We start from the raw sequence: 13,573 nt of genomic DNA, 5'->3' as shown, positions 1-13,573 counted from the left end.
CAATTGCTCTCTTGAATGTACTAGATCCTGTCACATTGGATTGTTTAAATTTCTGCTTGTTATATTTTTAGAGTAATTACAGAATTGTATAATATTCTGTACATGTACATGTATACTAGTCACAAAAAGTTACGGGCCACATGGACACCGTGTCTGAGAGGGGTAGCCTATTCACTGTGTCTGTGGTATGGAAACACACTTGCATGGATGACGGAATGGCTCACTTGCAGGTATCTCGCTACTTGTCTTATGGATATGCTATCATTAGGATATGACAGGGCTCAAATACATTTTAGTGGCATGGTTATCCAGATGTCCTGCTTAGTCAGAAAAAGAAAGTTTTAAAAAATAAATCTAGGATTTTTTATGCATTTGCCATACACTTTCTACTGGCAACCAAACAAGCTGTGAGTAAAAGGCTCATGCACATGCAATCTGAAATGCTTTATTCAAATCTGTAACCTACTTTTCGTTACCTATCACCACCCCTGATTTGTTTTTAATTTTTGAAAAAAGGTCAAATTTGATACTGGCCCTTAACTTGTATATTTTATTTTATTTTATATAGTATATTTTTACAGTCTTGATGGAATGTTATGCATGACTAAATAAGAAAGTCAGTAAATTGTTACTTTCATGACTCTTCTTGAACAGGAATGGAATTTTTGTTGAATGATTCCCCAGCACATTGTTCAGTTGGTAGCTATTAAGTGTTTATTCTATGAAGGGTCATTCCGTGTCAAAACACCCAATGGGTTTAACCCCACCCCCTCTGATTTGGTTGAAATTTGGTTTCTGATTCGACTGAGCTTACATGTGTATCTTTGAAAATTAAGCTTTTTCAACCAAAACCACCCTAGAAACAAAATTCCAGACAAATCTGAGGGGGTGAGGTTAAAAATTTCTCTTTTTTGAGGTGTGATTTGACACAGAATGATCCTGAAACATGATTGTGACACTTGTTAAAATGTTTAAAGTTTATGTTTAATGACACCACTAGAACACATTTATTGATCATCGGCTATTGGAATTTGGATGTCAAACATTTGGTAATGTTGACATGTAGTCTTAGAGAGGAAACCTGCTACAGTTTTTCATCACCATCCCAGACAGGATAGCACATACCATGGCCTTTAATATATTTGTGGTGCACTGGCTGGAATGAGAAATAGCTCAATGAGCCCTGATGGGGATCGATCCTAGGACACTTGGTAAAGACACATGGTTACTTTCTGTTATGCACCATCGACAGAGCAGCACATTACCATGACCTTTAGTCTATAGTTATGACAGCACATACCACAGCCTCTGATAACCCATCTATGGAGCACTGGTTGCCAAGTGTAAGTAACTACATGTATCTCAAGACCAAAGTTGTACTGGGATTATCATTTCATACCGGATCTTATCATTTCCAACCAACCTTTAAGAATTTTAAGAACACAAGACTAAATTTTTAGTCTTGGTGAGAACATCTTCATTATTTTTGATAACATATATGTGTGATAACAATTTCAAGACCTATTGCTGGTTGCACCTAGGTCGCCAATGCCATACCACAGGGTTCTTAAGCGTCCTGGAAATCGTGGAATGTCCTTGAATTTTATGATTTTAAAATCCAGGCCTGGAATGTCCTGAAAAAAGCATTAAATTTAATATGTCCTGGAAATGTCCTGAAAATCTAGGCCAAAATTTGGTGGGTTTCTTTTTGTCCTCATAACCTGTCTAAATTCAGACAACAATTTGTTATAAAAACATTCATTGATAGAACATTGCATGTCCTTTAAGATTTTTTAAATGTCCTGGAAATATCCATGAATTTGATGTTTTTTCAAGTGTAAGAACTAATGAGAAAAAAAGGACGCTCGAAATAAGATTACACAGTGACATAAATTACCAGTAAACTGACATTCATTTGTCTGTGATGCCCAAGTTAGTTACAACCGCAAGGTCCATAAATATCTTTCAACTGGAAAAGATGTTTAAATTTGCTTAAAACCTGGACGTTTAAGGATGTATTGGAAATAGAATACTACATTCATGTCCATTAGATACCATTTATTTTTACTCGTTAAGGTACATTTTAAAGCAACTCTCTACAAGGGGTGGGACGTAGCCCAGTGGTAAAGCGCACACCTGATGCACAGTTGGTCTAGGATAGATCCCTGTTGGTGGGCCCATTGGGCGGTTTCTTGTTCTAGCCAGTGTACCACCATTCTGTTTGTGGGATGGTGCCACATATAAAACATCCCTTGCTACTGATGGGAAAATGTAGCAGATTTCCGCTCTATGGCTTTGTCAAAATGACCATATGTATGACATCCAATAGCCGATGATTAATAAATCAGTGTGCTCTAGTGGTGTCGTTAAACAAAACAAACAAAATATTCTCCATGATTACATACATGTAGTTCAGTTGCAAATGACTCTTCTAGTATTTTGCGGATTTCAAGGATTTCTACTTGTCCAGAGTATAGCCGGCTTATGGAATTCTTGCTAGATGCATGTTGTACATGTATTTATCATGATAGCATTAAAAAGTTTGTTTTCTTTAACAATACCACTAGAGCACATTGAATTCTTAATCATCGGCAACTGGATGTCAAACAATTGGTCATATGAAGGAACTATTTTATTTAACAGTACACTCAGCACATTTTATTTATGGTTATATGACATCGGACATATGGTTACTGATCACAGATATTGAGAGAGGAAACCCGCTGTCACAACTTCATGGGCTACTCTTTTTTCGATTAGCAGCAAGGGATCTTTTATATACACCATCCACAGACAAGATAGTACAATGTAAACACCACAGCCTTTGTTACACCGGTTGTGGAGCGCATGGGCGGATCCAGGAAATATTTTTAGGGGGGGGGGGGACCAAAAAAGAAGGGCACATTGACTCGTCAAAAGGGCACCTTACTACAAGTTTTGGTATTTACAATTAATATGAATTCCTACAGTTCTACGTCATAATATACTAGCAATAATGAAGTAAATTGGCGTCACTCGCGTTAGAACCTCAAGCTTGCACATGTACACGAAAATCTTGATTTCATTTATCTACAATATAATTATTGTTTACTTAAAAAAAAAAAAATTCTACAAACAAAAAGGGCACTTGGACATTTTGAGGGCACTTGAACAATTTTTGGGGGGGACGCGTCCCCCTGGTCCCCCCCCCCCCCCCCCTGGATCCGCCCATGCACTGACATAGAGGAAAACTGCTACACTTTTCTATTAGAGGCAAGGGATCATCCCAAGTGTATATCATGGCTTTTCATATAACAAAAACAACAAACTAGTTGAAAATTTCACATGTATTTAGTGCACTTCATTTAGTCTAACATTCAATAGCATAATACATGCATGAGAGAACATCAGTGAAACATTTGACATGTATACATATAGAATTCCACATACATGAGAACATTAATAAAATCTGTATCACTCCATGCAAGAGAGAACATCGTTTTTACAGACGGGTAATGTGGAACAGAACTTTACAAATGGGTCATCGGGAACAGAACATCGTTTTTACAGACAGGTAATCTGGAACAGAACATTGTTTTTACAGACGGGTAATCGGGAACAGAACAATTTTTACAAATGGCTAATCGGGAACAGAACATTGTTTTTACAGACGGGTAATCGGGGACAGAACATCGTTTTTACAGACGGGTAATCGGGGACAGAACATCGTTTTTACAGACGGGTAATCGGGGATAGAACATTGTTTTTACAGATGGGTAATCGGGAACAGAACATCGTTTTTACAGACGGGTAATTGGGAACAGAACATCGTCTTTACAGACGGGTAATCAGGGACAGAACATGGTCTTTACAGACAGGTAATTGGGGACAACATCATTTTTAGCAATGGGTAATCGGGGACAGAACATTATTTTTACAGACGGGTAATCTGGGTCGGAACATCGTTCTTACAGACGAATAATCGGGGACAGAACAGCTAAATTAGCTGGTATTCTTGTTTTCAGTTTAAAGCCCAGTTTCATGCAGCTATCTTGGCACCAAGTTCACCATAAGTGCATAACTACCTTAATTATGTACTTAAGGTAATCTTGGCGCCAAGATCGTTCAGTAAAAGAGGGACCTGTTAGCTCAGCAAGAATTCCACAACATAGACATTTACTGGAAATACAAAATGAGATCGGTACTACCTTGAAACGTACTCCGGATTTATTTATTACCGAAAGCAGCTCATGTAGTCGGTCTACATGTAGTATTAGATTGTCTTAAAGCTGCAATCTCAAAAGTATTTTATTATTCAGCCAAGATTTATACGTACAATGTTAAATAATATTAAAGCTTTTTAAAATACATCTTCATTATTAATATGCCACCATTGAAATGCGTTGCATTGACCATGAAAAAGTTCCCCAGTAACATAACTTTTATTAAATTTAACAAAATCGAACTGGATTATACTTTCATACTTATAAGCACTTACATTTCAAATAGACTGCTTGTGAATATTTTGTGCAGTATCTGCTATCATGTCGCAGTTTTCTAGTGACAGACTGCCACACAAATTTAAAATGTAGTTGCTTATCAATTTCAAAATGATTAGTACGTTGTTAATTAATATTTGAAAAAAAAAGAAAAAAGGTTCTTTATCCAGAATAAAAAGTTCAAATTTGTTTTGTTTAACACCACCACAACTAGTTAAGAGCACATTGATTTATTAATCATCGGCTATTGGATCTGTGACTCGTTAGATTATTATCAAGGGAGAAAAACCCAAACATGCACAGCCTTTGACGTACCAGTCATGGGGTACTAGTTGGCATGGGGGGAAAAACCCAAATCGGAGAATACAAGCAAGTCTACTGCTGGAATTGGACCCAAGTGCCTCAGGCGAGCACTCTTCCAACTCGACTCTGTCTGGGATGAGGATTGGTGGTTAGCAAGAGAGAAGTGAGCAGTAGTGGCCTTACAATTTCACCCTGGGGTCCAATACTACCCTCAACACTTACTAGCCACAGTCACTACGCCACCGACACCGGTTTATACAAAATATCAATCAGTTGAGGCACGGAACTCTTCAGGCACGAAATTCAATCTAGAATATATATATATATATTTTTATATATTTTTTTTAAATAGAGGAAGCTCTTAACTTTAATGGAATGTTGATTAATGGCATTAACAATCAGATTCTTAACCTTGCAAAAAGTAAAATTTACATGTAAGTACTTAACCAAAAAATAAAGTAATTATTGAACACTCTCCTCAGACTAAGCACACAGCTAAAGCTGATAGGGAAATGGTGAAGTGTGTGGTATGTATAGCCACAAGAGACAAGCACCTGCTGTGATTGGAGACAAGGACTGGGATGTAGAGATGGACAGAGAAAGAAGCTGAAAAATGGGAGGAGTTGCCAGATCGGGAAGAAATGAGACTGAATTCAAAGGAAAGGAAAGGGGGCTGTGGGATTTAAAAAAAAAGAGGGAGCCCCCACCTAAATCCAACACTTGTTCTTTAAAGGAGAGGACAATTAAGGCATTTGGCCTGGTATGCATATTCAACGATATATAATGCACATTATTGCTTAATATCAACACGTATAATCGTATAGTTAATTAATAAAACGGTTAAATGTGACGACTATTATATATAACGGGCGCAGCCATTTTGTACCATCTCAGTGAGTACACCCTCTGGCGAGCTGGTGGTTATGTAATACTTAACGCGTCACGTCAGGAATGAGCCTTAGAACTAGAGAAACAGGATGATAAATAGTCATACATTGTAATACACATCCCAGTAAGTATATCCAGCACTATATATATTATTTTTCAATACAAAATAAAATACCATTGTCAAAGTGGCTACACAACAAGTCGAAACAATTAACAATGTTTTTCCCATGCATTAACCTACGTACTGAAATGATACACGGAGTGTTTTCTTAGTTAATTGGTCTATGCGGTTAGTTGCTTCTACCTGTGATTTCTGATTGGCAGGTGTGTATTTGATTGGTAACCAGACGAGCCAATTAATTGACGCTGTCTAAACACAAAAATACATACCGGTATTGTGGAATATGACCTGTCGTCCCTAAAATTGTAATGGACATGGTTTATTACTGTAAATAGTTCTGTAAAACTATTGATTAAGTAGACTTTCCCATCTAAAACCACAGAACTGGCCAATTACGTAGTCCCAAAGAAAAGAAAATTATCACTTGGGTAACTTGGGTTGTCGTTTTTGCTCCAACGTAGCATATCAATAGGCCTAATAGTATACATTTTTCCTTTGGATTATTAAACAGAGAAAAATACTATAACCCCATTTTGTTCCGTTAATGCAACTTGAAATATATTTAGTTAAATAGTTTATTATATTATTACGTCATTTATGCTGTTTTACAAGTCAGGTTGATCAAAGAGAAGCGCCTTGTCGAAAATTACTGCTTTTGTTTACACAGTACACACAGGAGATGGTCAGGAGCTGACGTCACTTTGCCCCAAGCTATCCCACCGGACGTCACAAAAACGAAACAAAATGGCTGCCCCCAGTTAGCAGGAATAATCATGATTTTTTATTAACTCTAAAATTACGCGTTTTTCATTTGCTAAAGTGTCAGTATGTGTTGGTGGTCCAGGTATGCATCTTTCCAACACATAAGGCTCTGTTTGAGTTGACCCTACCTTTAAGTCTTAAATTGCTTGTCAATCCCATAATTTTACTGCACAAGATTACATGAACAGTTACTATCCAAAAATAGCATAGCTTCATATGGTTGACTGTACAAACACATATATGGTATTATCAAACAATACTTTAATTGAACCATACACTAAGAACATAACTTTTGGTTTTAACTGACGACTTTGGTAAACACTCTTCAGTTAATCAACTATTGGAACATTACATCCACCAAAGGTCCAAACAATCCTATCTTTGGTTATCCAGATGGTTTCCCAGAGATATCTGCAATGGAACAGTGAAGGGCTGATCCATAAAATTTGGAATGGGGGTGCAGTGTATGTGTAGTTACATGTGGTTGGTTTGAAAACACCCTCCTTCATTAACTGAATTTAAAAAATGTTTTTTTAGATGATTGGTATACATAAAAATAATAAATTACAGCTAAAATAATGACTAATGAATCACTGTCTTCGTACTGTACATATTCAGAATATGCCATAAAAATAAGTATGGTGTGCACTGGCTGCAACCCCATGAATCGGCCAGTGGCAGTAATCAGACTAGAGTGAAGGAAGGAAGCAAATGTTTTTATTTAACGACACAATCGACACATTTTATTTACGGTTATATGGCGTCGGACATATGGTTATAAGAACCACACAGATATTGAGAGAGGAAACCTGCTGTCGCCACTTCATGGGTTACTCTTTTCGATTAGCAGCAAGGGATCTTTTATATGCACCATCCCATAGACAGGATAGCACATACCACAGCCTTTGATGTACATTGTACCAGTCGTGGTGCACTGGCTGGAGTGAGAAATAGCCCAATGGGCAGACTAGAGTGAATGCAGGCATGTGAACAGGAATTTATTCATGGGGGGGGGGAGGGGTCTAGATAGTAGTGAGTGTGAAGTTTCTAGGGGGTGGGTGGGTAGACATGCTGCCCCAGAAAATACATTTTTAACAAAAAATGTGTTGGGGGGGGGAGGGGGGGTGGGTTAGTGACCCCTGCACATACACCTGGAATGGGTCTCTTACATGTATGTTCTTGAAGCACCACATACCATTACCTTGAATCTACTGGCTATAATCAACAGAAAATAATGCACAAATTTTCACTTAAACTTGTTAACAGGGACACAAATCTTAAACTATTTTTACTATTAAGCTAAAATAACAAATACATTACCATAAAATATCACACACTGGAACCTAATACACAATGCATAATTATAGGCCTACACATAAAATATTGCTAATTTAAATAAAATCAAATACTTAAGAAATGGAAATTGTGCGCAAAATATACGAGACCACTAAGCAGGCGAATGGTATATTCTTACAATAAGCAAATTTAATGTAATACATGGATTTATCCAGGCGTTCCGTGGATCCCATCGTAGGCCCCTTCTCAAAAGAAAGTGGCATTGAAAATTCACAATATGAATACTAAAAGTTCCCAAAATATACATTTAATTATGTCTGTTCTAATAAATAGAGAATAATACATGAGTGGTCGTGAGATAAATGGTATTTAACGGACACAAATGTATTATTCTAATTCTTACATATCCTTAGGTTTTAAGCAAATTTTAACATCTTTTTTGACTAAAAGATATTTACAACATTTTGCACTTGATTGTCAGGTTAATTATACGTCACAGTGTAATCGATTTCCATCGCATTGTTTTTTCATTGGACGTATGGCATTGGTGACCTAGTCATCACCTAGGAGCAGCCAGTCGTATGTCTTGAACTTGTTAACACACGTACTTGTGTTAACAAGTATGTATTATTATAAATAATGTATAATATGTTCTCACCAACGGGTGTGTAAGAAATTAATTTAACAGTGGTGTACTGCATTATTCAGTGGCCTGAAAAAAATATCCCAAGTATGATTTACTAGTGTTAATTTTCACAATCCCATCAGACATGGGACCCTGGCTAAATCCATGTAATATATAAGCAAAAATAACCTTTAATATTACCATATGGTTATTAAAAATACCTTGGCACATGTCAAAATGATATGTCCCACTATAGAAGGCCAAGTGGGACATAACACATCGATGTCACACGATGACGTCATCAATTGATGCACTATGGCCTTACAGGAACATCAACCAAACAAGTTCAATGATATAAATTAAGATCGATTATGGGTAATAAACTGGATATTAAACTCACTACCATTTCATATCATGTTTATGTCCTTATTGAAATAATTTTCCTTATGGCTCGCTTGTGACAACTGAAAATCATTTCACTCAGGACGCAAACATGATACAAAGTGGAAACTTGTTTAACATCCTATAAATATGGCAAGTATAATTTTATTACATCCCCTTCTGATTTATATTTTGATTCACTATTCAAAGTTTCAAACTGTGCTAAAAGATGGTCGTTAGTTTTAACAACACTGTAAGAGCCTTTATCTGTTTACTGAGCCTTGGACACGGGTTGAATGTTTCTGGGCCCGTGCTTATAAAACTTTTAGAGTCCAGACTCAATCTCTAATGACGTCACATACATACAATTTGTATGGTTTTGTCATGTCATTACTGTCTCAGGCTCTATTAGTCTCGACTCTAAAAGCTTCATAAACACCAGGCCTGATCCCAGTTTACATGTGACCAACAATATGCAATGTATAGATTTTCTTTTTTTTTCTTTTGGGGGGTGAGGGTGGGGGTATGCAAGTAAATGGAATTAAAAAAAGATTGGTAAACCATATACATGTATTATTAAATTATATATTGCTATGAATACAAAATCTCTAAAAACCATTTGCATTTGCTCGATCTTTGTGGCAAGAAAAACAAGCATTCCACCATGAAACTTTTATCACAGAAATAAATTAAGGGAGGATGGGACTTGGTTTTGTTTGGCTGTTTGTATTAAAATATTATTTAATATCTAATCTAGAGCTGACTGCCAATACATTAGCTCAGTACAGAGACTGCAGAGAGTTTACTGCTCAAGTCACAATTTTTTACTAACAGTCTTTTTTTTATTACATTTTAAATATAGTTGATTTAGAATATCAATGTCTACATGTGTATACACTTTAAAACAGATTCATATCACACTTTATGTTTTTGTGCATGGTCACGAGGTTATAATTTTGCGAATGGCAGACATTGCCGTAAGCATTCTAAACTGGAAAATAAGGTGTGCAGATAAATATATATGAGGTTAACACAAACAGCATGAAATTAATATGCATGAATTTCTTTCCTCTTTACAGTATTCAATGTATTTCTGGTTGTCTTAGTGTTTTAATAGCCCAAATATGATTTTACTTCCCAATAATTTTATATGTAACAAATAACAAGTATAAAAAAAGTTATATTAATTAAGCAAATAAAGCTACAATAAGCAAGAACAAATGTAGCTGAAACTAATCCACATTAAAAACACTCAACCAAACCTACGATATGGCTTACAATTAACAGGAGTACAGAAAAAACATCTGGACCATTACAGCGAAGGAGGAAAGAAAGAAGTTTCAATCATGTGACCAACAAAGAGAACAAAGGACTCAGTGGAAGATTTCAAGCCATCCCATTGGATGCTGAGATGTTTACATAGCGCAATATGCTCTTAGTTGAGGTCAGGCCAATTTGAAAAGAAAAAATATATATTGTACAATAAAATGAAAGTTGAGACCATTATAAACATTAGGATGATAAGAAGCACACTGAATATATTAATTAAAAACCACTGATATTCTAAAGAAGAAATAATATTTAATATGTAGCTCTTAGTGATTAAAACAATCTCCATTAATGTGATTTTGTGCACATTAATTTACGTGTACTTGCCAAACCAAGTGTATGATGTTTTGTGAAATTGTGCTCAGTTCTTTGCTGTAGTATACTCTGAATAAAAGTTTTCTTTTATTCTTATCATTAATTTTATTTATTATTACCATGGTATATACGGTTAAACAGATGTAATAAAATGTATTTAAAATACTAAGTTCACGATTACATAATTGTTTGTAAATCCACTTTGGCAATCACACATATTTTACTAAAAGCAACAAACCATGTGACAAAATGTTTGTAAAGAACTAAAAAAAATAACAATAAATAAAATTAAAATGATTACAAGCATGAAAATAATACAGATAACAAAATAATACTAGTATCAAATAAAATGCAAAATGCATACAATGTTATCTAGCTAACAATAAGCACTAAATTATTTTAACATATATTAATGTAACATTTGTAAAATGATTTAATCATTTCCATTTATTAACAACTATCAGGGGCAAACCAGTTTGTTCCTGTAAACAGAGCCATGCCTTGCATGGGGATTTTTAAAAATTCTGCATTAAAATTGCCTGTTAGCTAAACAAAAAAAGAGTTTGTTTTGTTTAATGACACCACTGGAGCACATTGATTAATTAATAATCAGCTATTTACGTTAATCATTTGGTAATTCAGACACGTAGTCATCAGAGGAAACCCTCAACCTTTTTTCCTAATGCAGCAAGAGATTTTTTATATGCACTATCCCACAGACAGGATAGCACATACCATGACCTTTGAAATACCAGTCACGGTGCACTGACTGGAGCAAGATCATGGCCAATGGGCCCACTGATGGGGATCGATCTCAGGCTGACCGTGCATCAATCGAGCACTTTACCACGTCTCGCCCAGCTCAATGGAATAACGACACTAGAATAGTGATGCAATTCGTAAGGATTTTCTCCGACTGCAGCACCCTGAACATGACCATGAATAAACCATCATGTAAAGAACAAGCATTCTGAGAGAACTGCTAAAGCAATACATGTCCCTACCAAGCCCAAACAATTTTCATATCTTCTAAATTCAAGAGCCATAACTCTGTCAAAAATGGGTAAATCACCGTGAAAGCTAAATTTTATCTGTAGCAGTAGATAATAAAGCTATAAACACAATTTCATCTCAAAATATTCAGGCATTGCAAAAACAAAAATGCTATAGAAACTAATTTCATACGTTGAATGTTCAAACCTGATCTTTAACAGTACATGATAAAGATATATAAAATTTCAGTTCAATATCTTGAGGCACTGTGAAAAAAATGTCTACTATATGTGGGACAGATGGACAGACAGATGGATGGAGACGAAACCTATAGTCCCCTCCGGTTGGACTAATAACCATGTCGTCCTTTTATTTTAAGTTTTGTAAGACAATTTGTGATGCAATGAAAGCAAAAGTAGGAATAACACATTTTACTCATTACTGGGAATATAAAATACATTATAGTAAAATAGATTTAAACCATTCAGTTCATAGTTCATAATTATATTACAAAGTTAACATTAAATTTTGAAAGCTCTCTTTTTGTCTATATTTCTGTGCCTCAATTCTTTTGATAGCTAAACATCAGCACTATAAATAAATTATTTATATTATTTATTGTAACATCATTCTGTAATTTTTTTTATCATCTACATATATCTCATAGTCAACAAACAACAACATACTGAATGAATGTTTAACAATACCTCCAGACAAAAAGTAAACTGATTAGCTAAAATAAAGAAATACATGTGGTTCTCGTTACCAAACCAACCCTAATTTTTTCCACCAACCATAAACCTCTTTTTTCACCTACTGATCTTCCAAACTGAGAGGACAGAGCATGTTTGAAAAGTTACTTTACTGCTCTTTGCCGATTTTAGGAATAATAAAAAAATATATATATGTTATAGCCTACCTAGTATGTACATATACTCTAAAATAATTCACATGTAACCAGAACCACACATTTTTTTATTTGGCCGTATCAAGTATCAAAAACATGACATCAATTTGTTTCCATACATGTAGCACACTGCACTTGGCTGGTTCCTCTCCCACATAAGCATACAAAACGGTTGCTTGCACCCCCCCCCCCCCCCCCCCCCCCCCCCCCCCCACCCCAGTGCTAGACCAAAATCTCAAATTTGGGCAAAAATGTGTTAACCTGAGACCTTTTTACCATGTACTTCCATCATTCTACACTCAAAATTAGTTGTAATCAATGTAAAAATGTGTAAGTGATTCATTTGCAACCCTACATAGCTGTTTGGTATTAATGTTAATATGATTAAATATACCGATTCAGACATTTTCGTTTAATTCGGGCAAAAGCCAGCCTGTCCCCCTACAAAAATGAGAGCCTGTACTAAATGTATGCTATCCCATTAACATTATACGGTCCGAATTTAACTGGGAGAAGGAATATAAGACTCCATCATATGTGGTCATGTGGGATAGTAAATTTACACCCGAGGTCGTTGAAATTTACACCACCTCGGGTGTACTTTTTCTATCCCACATGAACTCATATGATGGAGTCTTTTTCTCTCATTCATTCGGTAAATAATAAAACCATTATTTTATACGAATAGACAAAGATGGGGTTGTGTCTGCATGTCATTTGTTGACAACAAAACAACACAAATTCCCATAATGGCCGGTAGCAGCAGATGGCTAAACAACTAACTTTCTTTATTTGACCATTTTATCATAAATAAACTACACTATCATATTTATTGTGTTTGTTTCATGTGTTAAATAAAATTTAAGACTACAAATTAAGTTTAACAAGATAGCTTTTATAATGAAGGTTTTAATAACAAAATATTAATTAAAAACGGTGTTTAATGACCTCAAGTCACCATCTCACATTAATATGATGTCATATATTACCAATGATGTCATGTTAATTAAACGCAAGCGTGTGATATCCCATGTAGGATAGAAATTTCTCCCATCCCTAGCCATGCAAGACAGGCGTATTCCATGACGTCAGCCCATGCAGAATAAATCGGTCTTGCATGACCACTGTTGTTTGAGCTGATATTAACATTGGGTGACGTCATGTAAACGGCAAAA

Source organism: Gigantopelta aegis, chromosome 1 (assembly GCF_016097555.1).
Source record: "Gigantopelta aegis isolate Gae_Host chromosome 1, Gae_host_genome, whole genome shotgun sequence".
Taxonomy (NCBI): Eukaryota; Metazoa; Mollusca; class Gastropoda; order Neomphalida; family Peltospiridae; genus Gigantopelta; species Gigantopelta aegis.
This window is presented reverse-complemented; position numbering follows the sequence as displayed.